Source organism: Megalopta genalis, chromosome 19 (assembly GCF_051020955.1).
Source record: "Megalopta genalis isolate 19385.01 chromosome 19, iyMegGena1_principal, whole genome shotgun sequence".
Taxonomy (NCBI): Eukaryota; Metazoa; Arthropoda; class Insecta; order Hymenoptera; family Halictidae; genus Megalopta; species Megalopta genalis.
In genome coordinates, this window is record NC_135031.1 from 1,260,661 (window position 1) to 1,270,460 (window position 9,800).

Here is a 9,800-nt window from a genome sequence, read left to right on the forward strand (position 1 = left end):
CGCCGTAATCCCGCGATGATTTCGATCAGCTTATCAGTTGCCATATTAATGACTGCCTCCTCGAGTTCAGCATTCTTTCCCGGAGTAATATCAAACGACATTGAGGTAAACCAGTTCACCGGTTCAATGAGGTTAGTTTATTATGTACTACCGGATACGAGACCCGTACACTTTCTATACAAATTGCTTCTCCGCTCCGAGCTCCGTGGCCTGAGATATGTTTCCTAATGATTGGAGGCCGATTGGTAGAAACTCGCGATCAGAAATCCGGAAAAATTGGTGCTGCAGGGAAAAGCTGAATGTCAACCGAAGTTATGTCCATGCGGCTTATAATCTTTCTCGGACCACGGGGAAAAAATGGACAGTCGGACACGGATCGCATGGCACCATTAATTAGGTGGAATATGATACTAAACGTCTCTGGAATTCTCGCCGGCGTTGGAGCATATTTTATAAATATCTCTCCTCGATTCCCGGTACCAGACCTCATTTTTCTCTCCGATAGAAATTACGCAAGCGTTCTAGCTTCTCCTGTCTAGCAGCCATTAACATTTTTAAAGGATTCTAACACTCGCCGAGCAGTCGCACCGTGGGCGAAAACACGAAAGAGCTGGTCAAATCTAATTTGACTAATTTAACTTAACAAGTTACGATATCTTTGAATAAGACTTCAAAGTACAAGAAACAGTAAAAATTAGGAGGAAAGAGTAATCACAAAAATGTTAAGTCAGCTTCATTTCAATATTTACCGATTTAGATAGCGTAAGTTCTGCTGAGATTATTATCTCAAATCTGCATAATTTGGCAACCTTTCCCTTATTGAAAACGATATACTTCTTTGATTAAATAAAGAGTTACATAACTTCATTAGTATATTCTCATTGTTGCATGTGAGCATGCATACAAGTTATTCTTCACAAGTTTTCACGATTGTGGATTGTTTCATTCGCAATGAAAAATGAACGGTAACGTGCCAGCACGCTTATTTTGCATGTAAAACAATCGTTAACGTGTTTGAAATAATATCCAAAGTAGAAATCTTGTCCATGTTCGCCCCGAAAAGAGAACCTTGTATTTTAATTAAAAGGGTAAGAATATTATGTATTTCGCTCGGGCGATCGTATTTTGCACAAATGTAAATGGAATTATTATTATATTATTATATTATCGAGGAACACTAATTCTTATACATTATTACAATCATTACTCAAAATATGTTTCTGATACGAAAACTGTATTCCCATCTGTTTCTCTGTACATAGAAACTTCTCGAAAAATTACTTTTTTATTCAAATTTTATTTTTCATTAATGAATCATTAATTAAAGCATTAGCTTCATAGTAAATTGATAATCACAGCAACCCAAAAATCCCCAATATAAACTATCGTTAGAAATATATTTAATGCTTCTATAGTGTTTGGCAAGCCTTCCCAGTTTTTCCAATGATTTTGAACAATGCTGTAATTTTTAATATTTCTCAAGCATCTCATAATTGCTCGTAAACCAGCAATGTTTTTCTTTCGTTAGTCACAAAATTATTGAAGAAACTAAATTATATCCGCGTTATGCATACAGGTACATAGGACTTCCTCTTATCTCGGAACGTATTATTGTTAATGTTACTCATATTACTACTATCTTTATTATCCAATGTTCATATTAGTATTGATTGTTTCGTTCTATCTACGTTCATTGTTATCTTGTTATTACCACTTTTCTGTATTTCTATCTTTGTCTCGTCTGTTCGTTATTATGACATTCTCTGTAACAAAAGGTCTGTTCCGTTGACGTAATAAACATTATTACTGTTATTATTATTACTGTTATTATTAATTTTTTAAGAAATGAAAAAGTGGATAAGCATCTTTACTTGCACATTAGGTATAGCAATATCTGGGTACATAACGACCCACCGATGGTCTTCCACGTATATTTTTTACCAGTGGCTCTGTAAGTCTTAAATACTTCCGAAATTGAGCTCATGATTTAAACTCTAATAAATCATTTGTCGCTTTAAGTAGCGCTGTTGCGTATTTCCCCATTTTATTCGACCATCTATTTCCGTTTATGTAGAATCGTTTCATTATATCAGTATTTCACCGGTGCAACAAAGTAACTTTCTAGCAATAAATCACATCGTAGCTCGGCGTGTCCGCGGGATATAACAATAGAGCCGATTTTTAGCAACATACTCCTACTCTTAACAGCTAAGAACTTGTACCAAACGCACCCACGCTTCCACGTCCTTCGGCAACCGAATTCAACAACCACGCGAGCACTCGAAAAAATTTCAATCCTAAACACCGTAGGCCATACTGATACTTCAAAGCTGCTTTCGTTGAACGTAGTTATTAAATGAGCCGTTTATTTTGAAAGTGGCATAAGTCACTTTACCGTAATGAAAAGTGGTGATTTTTTAATGTTTATACGAAATTATTTATACCGAGAAAAATATCAGTATCCTGAGATAACAAATACAAGTAAATCTTCTCGAAAGTTAGCATCCATATTTTGAAACGTGTTAAAACGCAAACCCTTAAATATATCGACTTAAAAACAAAGTGACTTATGCCACTTTCAAAATAAACGGCTCAAATGTATCCTACGAATGTGCTTTCATCGTGATTTTCAAGTGGACTGCAGAATTTTGTACATTTGCAGTATGCAGAATTGAATGCAGGTCCGTTCTACTTTCATTAAGAAATTCGATGATGAAAAGATATATTAATTTCACACACTTAGAGTAAGAGATATTTTTGTTACAAGGAAGAATACGACTTTATACAGGGAAACCATCTCTAAGTAAATCGCAGCTTGTTACATTTTTAATCGTTACTGTACAGATTTTAATCAACAGAATTTTATGCAATCCAACAATTTCAAGCAGTTGTCACGTTTACTATTTATTATCATCAATATTGTCACTATTTATTATTTTAGGTCGCAAAAATTATCGAATATTCTGTAAGGATTCAAAAATAAGGAACACGACAGCGCGTTTTTCTTAAAATTACAACTAGACTGCGAATATTTAGGCACGATGAGAATTGTTTGCATTAAAAAAAAATTAGAATTATTAAAGAAAGAAATAACGTTCTATTTAGTTTCTGTTTCTTGTAATGTCTAGTTATCGTTTTTATAAAGCAACACACATTGATCATTTTTAAAGCTTGGCAAGTTTAGCGTTAATTTTATTCTCTGATCCCTACGGTTTTCTAAAGATTAATGTGTCTGTGCAATTAGGTGGAGACCAAAAAATATTTATAGTAATAAGAATTATCAACAAGGCGTAAGCATATTTATGGTAATAAAATTGATCAATAAGAAGGCCTAAGTATTTTTGTGGTAACGAATAGTGATGGCGATATGTCCGAAGACTATTTATATTTAGTATTAATATATATTAATGTTCAGAATATCGATACACATTATATAGACAGTAATATATACAGATATATATAGACAGTAGTATATACAGATATATATCTGTAATATATACAGATAAAATATGTCGATATTATTAAAACCGATACGTGTGTCATTAAATTAAAATTTATACACGAGTTACATATACACGAAACAGAAATTAATAAATAATATAATTATGAAATTAAAAATGTGGACACAATTATAAAAGGTAGAATATTTTGTTAATAACAACAGTGACAGAAGTTAGATAAGAGAGACTTATTTATAGACTTATTTAATTGATGTTGCTTCTAGCTAACTAATTTCGATATCATGAGCTGCGTATCGATAGTGGAATATATCGTTGTATTAAATATCAGTACGAAATATTCGAAATATCAACACAGTATTGCCATCACTGGTAACGAAGACAATGTCATCATTCGACAGGAATTTTTTTCGACCGCTTAGCGTATTACTCTAAACGTCTAAACCCGAAAGGGCCTCGATATCGTCGTTTCCGATCTAGCGAGGTGCCTCGCGGTTAATTATAATTTTCGTATCGCGGCAGCCATTTCATTATACCGATCGCGGTCGCGCGCGTGTGCACTTACCTTTCATTAGCCCTCGAACGGTCGCGAGCGGAAAAAGGAACGCGTCGACGAACGCGCGCCCATGGAAAACAGTTCTGGTAATTGAATTTTGAATTACGATGTCTCGTCACTCACGTACCCGGTATTAAAATTTAATATCTTGCCCGTCCCGTGCTTTCGAGGCGGAAACAAAAAGAGGAAATCGCCGCTCCGCTCTGCTCCGCTCCGCTCTGCTCTGCGCCGCCCCGGCCCCGTAATGCTCACCTGTGTGTTAAATACTCGGGACGAGCGGAGCTTCGGGACCCATGTACACCTGGTTGATTTAAGAAACTTTATGAAATTGTAATTACCGTCGTGTCCGTTTCGCCGGGCAGCAACACTTGCGCGCTCGTGACAGAACCGCGCGAGCCTTTTCTTTCTACTTCGTACGCGAGCACTGTGCAATTTTGTCCCGAACGGTATACAGGGTGGCCTGTTCCAATAGGCTTCCTCGATCACTCGATAAAATGCGTCTTTTCACCGAAATAATATACAGGGTGTCCAAAAATTGTCTCGCAATCTGGAAATTGAGGGTTTATCATCTCACTTTTCACAGCAATGTAATTTAATGTTCGACAATTGGTCAATTTTCATCCGGAAGAATGCACGATTATTACCCTTCACTATTAATATTATCACTTGAGCAATGAACTTTTTTCATAAAAATATAACTGATTATGTTCAGGGTGATTTACAATTTTATTTTAAGGCAATCTTTCTAGACAGCTTTTCTATAGATCTCAATAAATAATGTGAAAATTAGAGTTAATTGTCAGAAACTACCTAGTCAAAAATAGTGTGGGTCCTTATGGATCCAAGCCTCGCTATCCGAGATCCTGTGAGTTCCCGGGGGTTCCTGAGATTACTTGAGTAACTTTTTTCTTAGCGAAAATGCAATCCGCGGCTTTGTTTACGAGACATCAACGAAAAACGCTGACCAATAAGAGGCGAGCTCGGCTGGCGCGAGACGGCCCAGCCAACGAGCGCACGAAACTCAGTTCTGCACATTGACTCTGCCGTCTCGTGCCAGCTAATCTGGCCTCTCATTGGTCAGTGTTTTTCGTTAATAACTTGCAAACAGAGTCGTGGATTGCATTTTCGCTAAGGAAAAAGTCACTTCAAATGACCTCAGGACAGTCGTTTTCGAAGATATATGTACAGTTTTAATTGAATCTGATGTATTGTATTTTGTTGCATTTAACACTTGAACTATCAAATCAGTAAAAATGACTAGTTTATGATTTCTTCTTTCACAGTTACTGAAATTATAGAAAAGTTTCTATGAGAAATTTGCTGATAAACTTCTCTACCGAAGCGAATGTGATAGCAGAAGTCGTCCGAAGTTTCGTAGATCGCAGAAATCGCAGTTTTGTCACGATGTTTAACACTTTTGACGAAAAACTGTAAGAAATCTGCAGTTTTTTAAATACTTGAACGCCTGTAACTAGATTCCGAGTTAACCGATTTCGATCAAATTTTCAGCACGATACCGACATGTACGAAAGGCATTTTGTAAATTTTCGTTATAAGCTCAGACAAAAAAGTTAAAAAACGAGAGTGTTTATTTTTTTATCATTCCAAGTAGTACCAATATGAAAAAAATACATTTTAGTCGAGTAGTAGACATACCATTTAATCCAGTTTTAAAAAATTATTGTATTTCAATAGGTGCACGAACACTTTCCTGGTTCCCGGATGGAAGACATTTTGATGGCGACAAAATAAAATTTGACGAATAAACAACTACAGTAAATTCTCTCTAATTGACGCTTAGATTGTGCACAAAAATGGACAATTTGAGAAGACGAAATACGATTATTCGAGCCTTGTACCTCGTTCTTATAGTTATTGACGATCGGTAACTATAAAAATGAGCCACAAGACTCCAATAATCGTATCTCCTCTTCACAAATTATCCATTTTTGTCTACAGCCTAAGCGTCAACTAGGGAGAATTTACTGTAATTTTCATTTTATTTACAAAACCCGAGTACTTTTTTCCATAATGTATTTGCAAAACGTTAGAGGTGTTCTCCGGTGTCGTTGGGCCGGCGAGTGCAGGTCGAGGATCGAGGAAATCGTTAGATTGTCCCCTCGTAAAGCGTCGATCGCGCATTGTGTGCTAAATGGTGGTGCACGGGGTCCGATCGACCCCTACGGGGAAGAGCCTCGCGGAGCACCACGGGACCATCGGATCGTCGAAGTCGATTCTTGACTGTTGTCCGAAGTCACTCGGCAGAGCGGCGCCAACCGGTTGCAGCAGCTGGCTTCCTTCCATCGATTTAAACACGATACTCGGTGGCCACGAAAGCGATCGTGCGTCTCCGGCCGAGCCGAGGCTCAGAAGAACGGCGAACATCGGTGGACGCGGGGCTCGATGTATCGATAAATGCGTCGCCGAACGACGAGAGCTTCTCGGGAAGCCTGGACGGACAGGCAACGAACAGCCAGTGTCTTCTCGGCCCGTCTTCCTTTTCTATTTTCACCGGGTTTGTATTTGCTTTCCACGCGGCAACCGTATCAACGCTTAATTTATGCCGTATACGCTGCGAGAGGCTTCCCCGGGCAACAGGACTCCGCGAAATATCGGGAATAGACTTGCGATCTTTATGCCACCTCGACCCCTGACGGCGGAAATATTTCTCCGGAAAATATTCATTCGATACGTCCATTCTCCGTTTCGCAAATGCCTGGGACATCTCCAGGAATCGCATTGCTAATTAATTGAATCTCGCACGCGTCATAATTGTTGGTAATCGGTGTGTATTTCTCCGAAGTACAGATTTGATTTTGTTATGGGGTAGATAGAGTATTTATTTTTATGTGAATGTTTCGTTAAAATAGTAGAATATTTAGTTTTCAGTGAATGTTCCACATGAAAATAATTATTAAATTAAACAGCGCGAGATTTACGCTATAAAAGATATTTATTTCTCATTGAATTTTGCTTTAAAATATAATTATTTGATAAAGATATCGAAGGGTTATCTGCTGGGATACCTACTGAAGTGAGAAGGAATCCATGCTATTTTGTTATTTTTGCTTTCCGTTTAAATTCTGTTTATTACTTGCAACATTTCATCATTTTATATTTCATTGAAAGCATTAGTCGCTACTTCGTGAATAAAAAAGGTTAAAGTACCTAAAAATTCTACCAATACTTTTGAACATTATTCTTTATAAATTCACTTTCACAGACACTGTTATACAACGATCAGCTGTAAAAAAAATGTTTATTCGGAATACGGACGTTTCTAAGCAAGAACATACTGTTCCATATTGTGTACCGCAATGTCTTTGTTCTCCCGATTAATCGAACAGTCGACATCCGTGTTTCCTATTCAGTGTTCCTATTTTGGAATCGGCCATTGAAAACAACGCCCGTTGAATACGGACATTGAATATGATACCACGGGAACATGGTAGGAAAACGGTGTTCCACAAAATAGGTACACGCTTGTACTTCACCGTTTTATTCGTATCATTTTTTGTGTATATTAAATAAATATTTCATAGTTCGTTACGTTATCTAGAACCATCGATCTGTCGAACGGTATTATAAATATTCAACGATGATACTTTTAAGCTTGTAATAAAATCGGTGATAATCTATACATCCTGAAAAGCGCTCCATAATAAGTACCTTACGTTCGATTTGCGAGCAGATTCGAGAAAATTGTCCGAGCGCAAACGCTTAAACTTCGGTGATCCCTGCAATAAAACAGCAACAATTAAACGACGAACAGAACGTTTCAGAACAATTCGTTTAATGCGCAGATTATAATCCGAAGGTCGGTGTCGTTGATAGGCCCGAGAGGTCCGGCACAACATCACGAAAATGGTTTTCGGATTGCTGCCATTACGGTGTCCGCGCGGCGGTAGCCCGAGGATCATCTCGACAATGAGTTATTAAACAATTATATTCGCATCAAAGGCATAATGTTTGCGCCTCGATTGGACGCGCCGATAACCGGCATCAACGAAACCCCCGAGAGGGAGCGCGGCGCAGCATAATGGCCAGAGAAGAGGAAGAGGAGACAAGATGGTAGAGGAAGAGGACGCGAGGCAGAAAACCTCACGGCCCTCCCCGGCCCCGCTAGGCGGCCGTAAATTGCATCAGTCGTTGAATTAATCGATTGGTAAATAGCAGTTTGATTGCACGACACGTTTGTTAATGAATTCACATAATTCCTGCCTTGTGCTCGCGAACCTGCACGGGACGCTCTCCTCCGTGCCCCCCGTCCCTGTCTCTTTTTCCACCGGGAAGTGACGTACGAGCGGCCGCGAGCTTCTTCTGCGACGTTCTGCGAGCATCGAAACGATATCGGTGACCCGGCATTCGTTTCTTGCCGGCCGACAGGGACTGACCATTCTTCAAGATTTATGGAACGACGGAGCGTACCGTTGTTTTGTTCCGGCACACTGAAAATCTTGTTTTCGATGCTCGACCGGATCGCAAGAACCCGAAGATCGCCCCTTTTTTTTACCCTTATAGCATCGACGGACATTTAAATCGAATCGATACCGAGTCCGCTGATGCTCGATAGTTTTAATTGAACCCTCGGAAGCTTCTTTTCTCTCCTCTCGCCACTTCGTTTCACTTTTTAAATCATTTCACGTTATACCAAACAATAAGTAACGACGAGATCAACAGGTATCTTTTAGCTCTGAATGTTTCAGGACCACCGTAACCATTTACGAAAGCGATTCCTTTTCCATCCTTAATTTCTTTATTGCACTTTTGGAATTATTACAGCTTATGTATAAGTAATGATCAGCGTATTGTACGTATTTATGACAAAAATTAATAGATGAAACACAAAACGGTGATACTGCTCAACGAATTTTGCATTCCAATTATATTATTTGTAACTCGATAAAATTTATAACAAAATGTTTGTTTTCCGCAAAGATGCGCAATCTAGTAATTACAATAATTAACGAGTATTATCCAGCTTTGAAAATGTGAGAAACTTTCTAGCAATTTTTGATGAAGATTGCAATCCTTAATTTTTTCGTTGCAATTTATAATTTATTTTGAAACACAAATGATATCAAAAGTGCGATGAGAAAATCGATGATATCGGGAGAATTTTCATCAATGATTGCAATACAGATTCTCTCATTTTTTCAAACTTAGAAAACATTTGTTGATCTTGTCATACTTAGGTATTTACAGGATTCTGGTAATTATCTATTATTCATCTTGTAAATACCTAAGTACGACAAGATAAAAAAATGTTTTTCAACTGTGAAAACGAGAGAATCTATATTGCAATCTTTGATCAAAATTCTCCCGATGTCCTCGATTTTCTCGTCGCATTTTCGAAATCATTTGATCTCTCATCTAAGAAACTACACGATCAATAAGCGTTTTCTTGCTTCGAATATTAGAGAAACTACATAGTCATTTTTCAGAAAAATTCTCCTCACACTCTACACTTTCCAAATTATCATCAATTATTAAAAAGTTTCATAGCAATTTTCGCGAAAGATTCTTCCACTATAATTAATCGTGTTATCGTTCTTTCGAAATCGTTTCATCACAACTCTAAACAATAAACAAATATTTTCTAGTTTCATCAATTGGAAAAACCGCCAGGCTTCTATCGAATCGGCGGAAGTATTATCGTTTTGTATACTGCAACGCGTGTTAACATCGGTTCAAAGTAACTTTGATTACGAACCTCTGTTTATTGATCCCCGCTAATTGGCCAGCAGGCGGCGCTTAATGAAACGTAAATATTTTCCGTTCGTCTA

At 37.8% G+C, this 9,800-nt stretch overlaps 1 protein-coding gene across 1 annotated transcript in view; it reads left to right on the forward strand.

Moving 5' to 3' along the window:
* The window catches only part of MESR6 (misexpression suppressor of ras 6), a 657,659-nt gene that overhangs the window by 225,259 nt on the left and 422,600 nt on the right, over positions 1-9,800 (forward strand). The window lies entirely within an intron of this gene.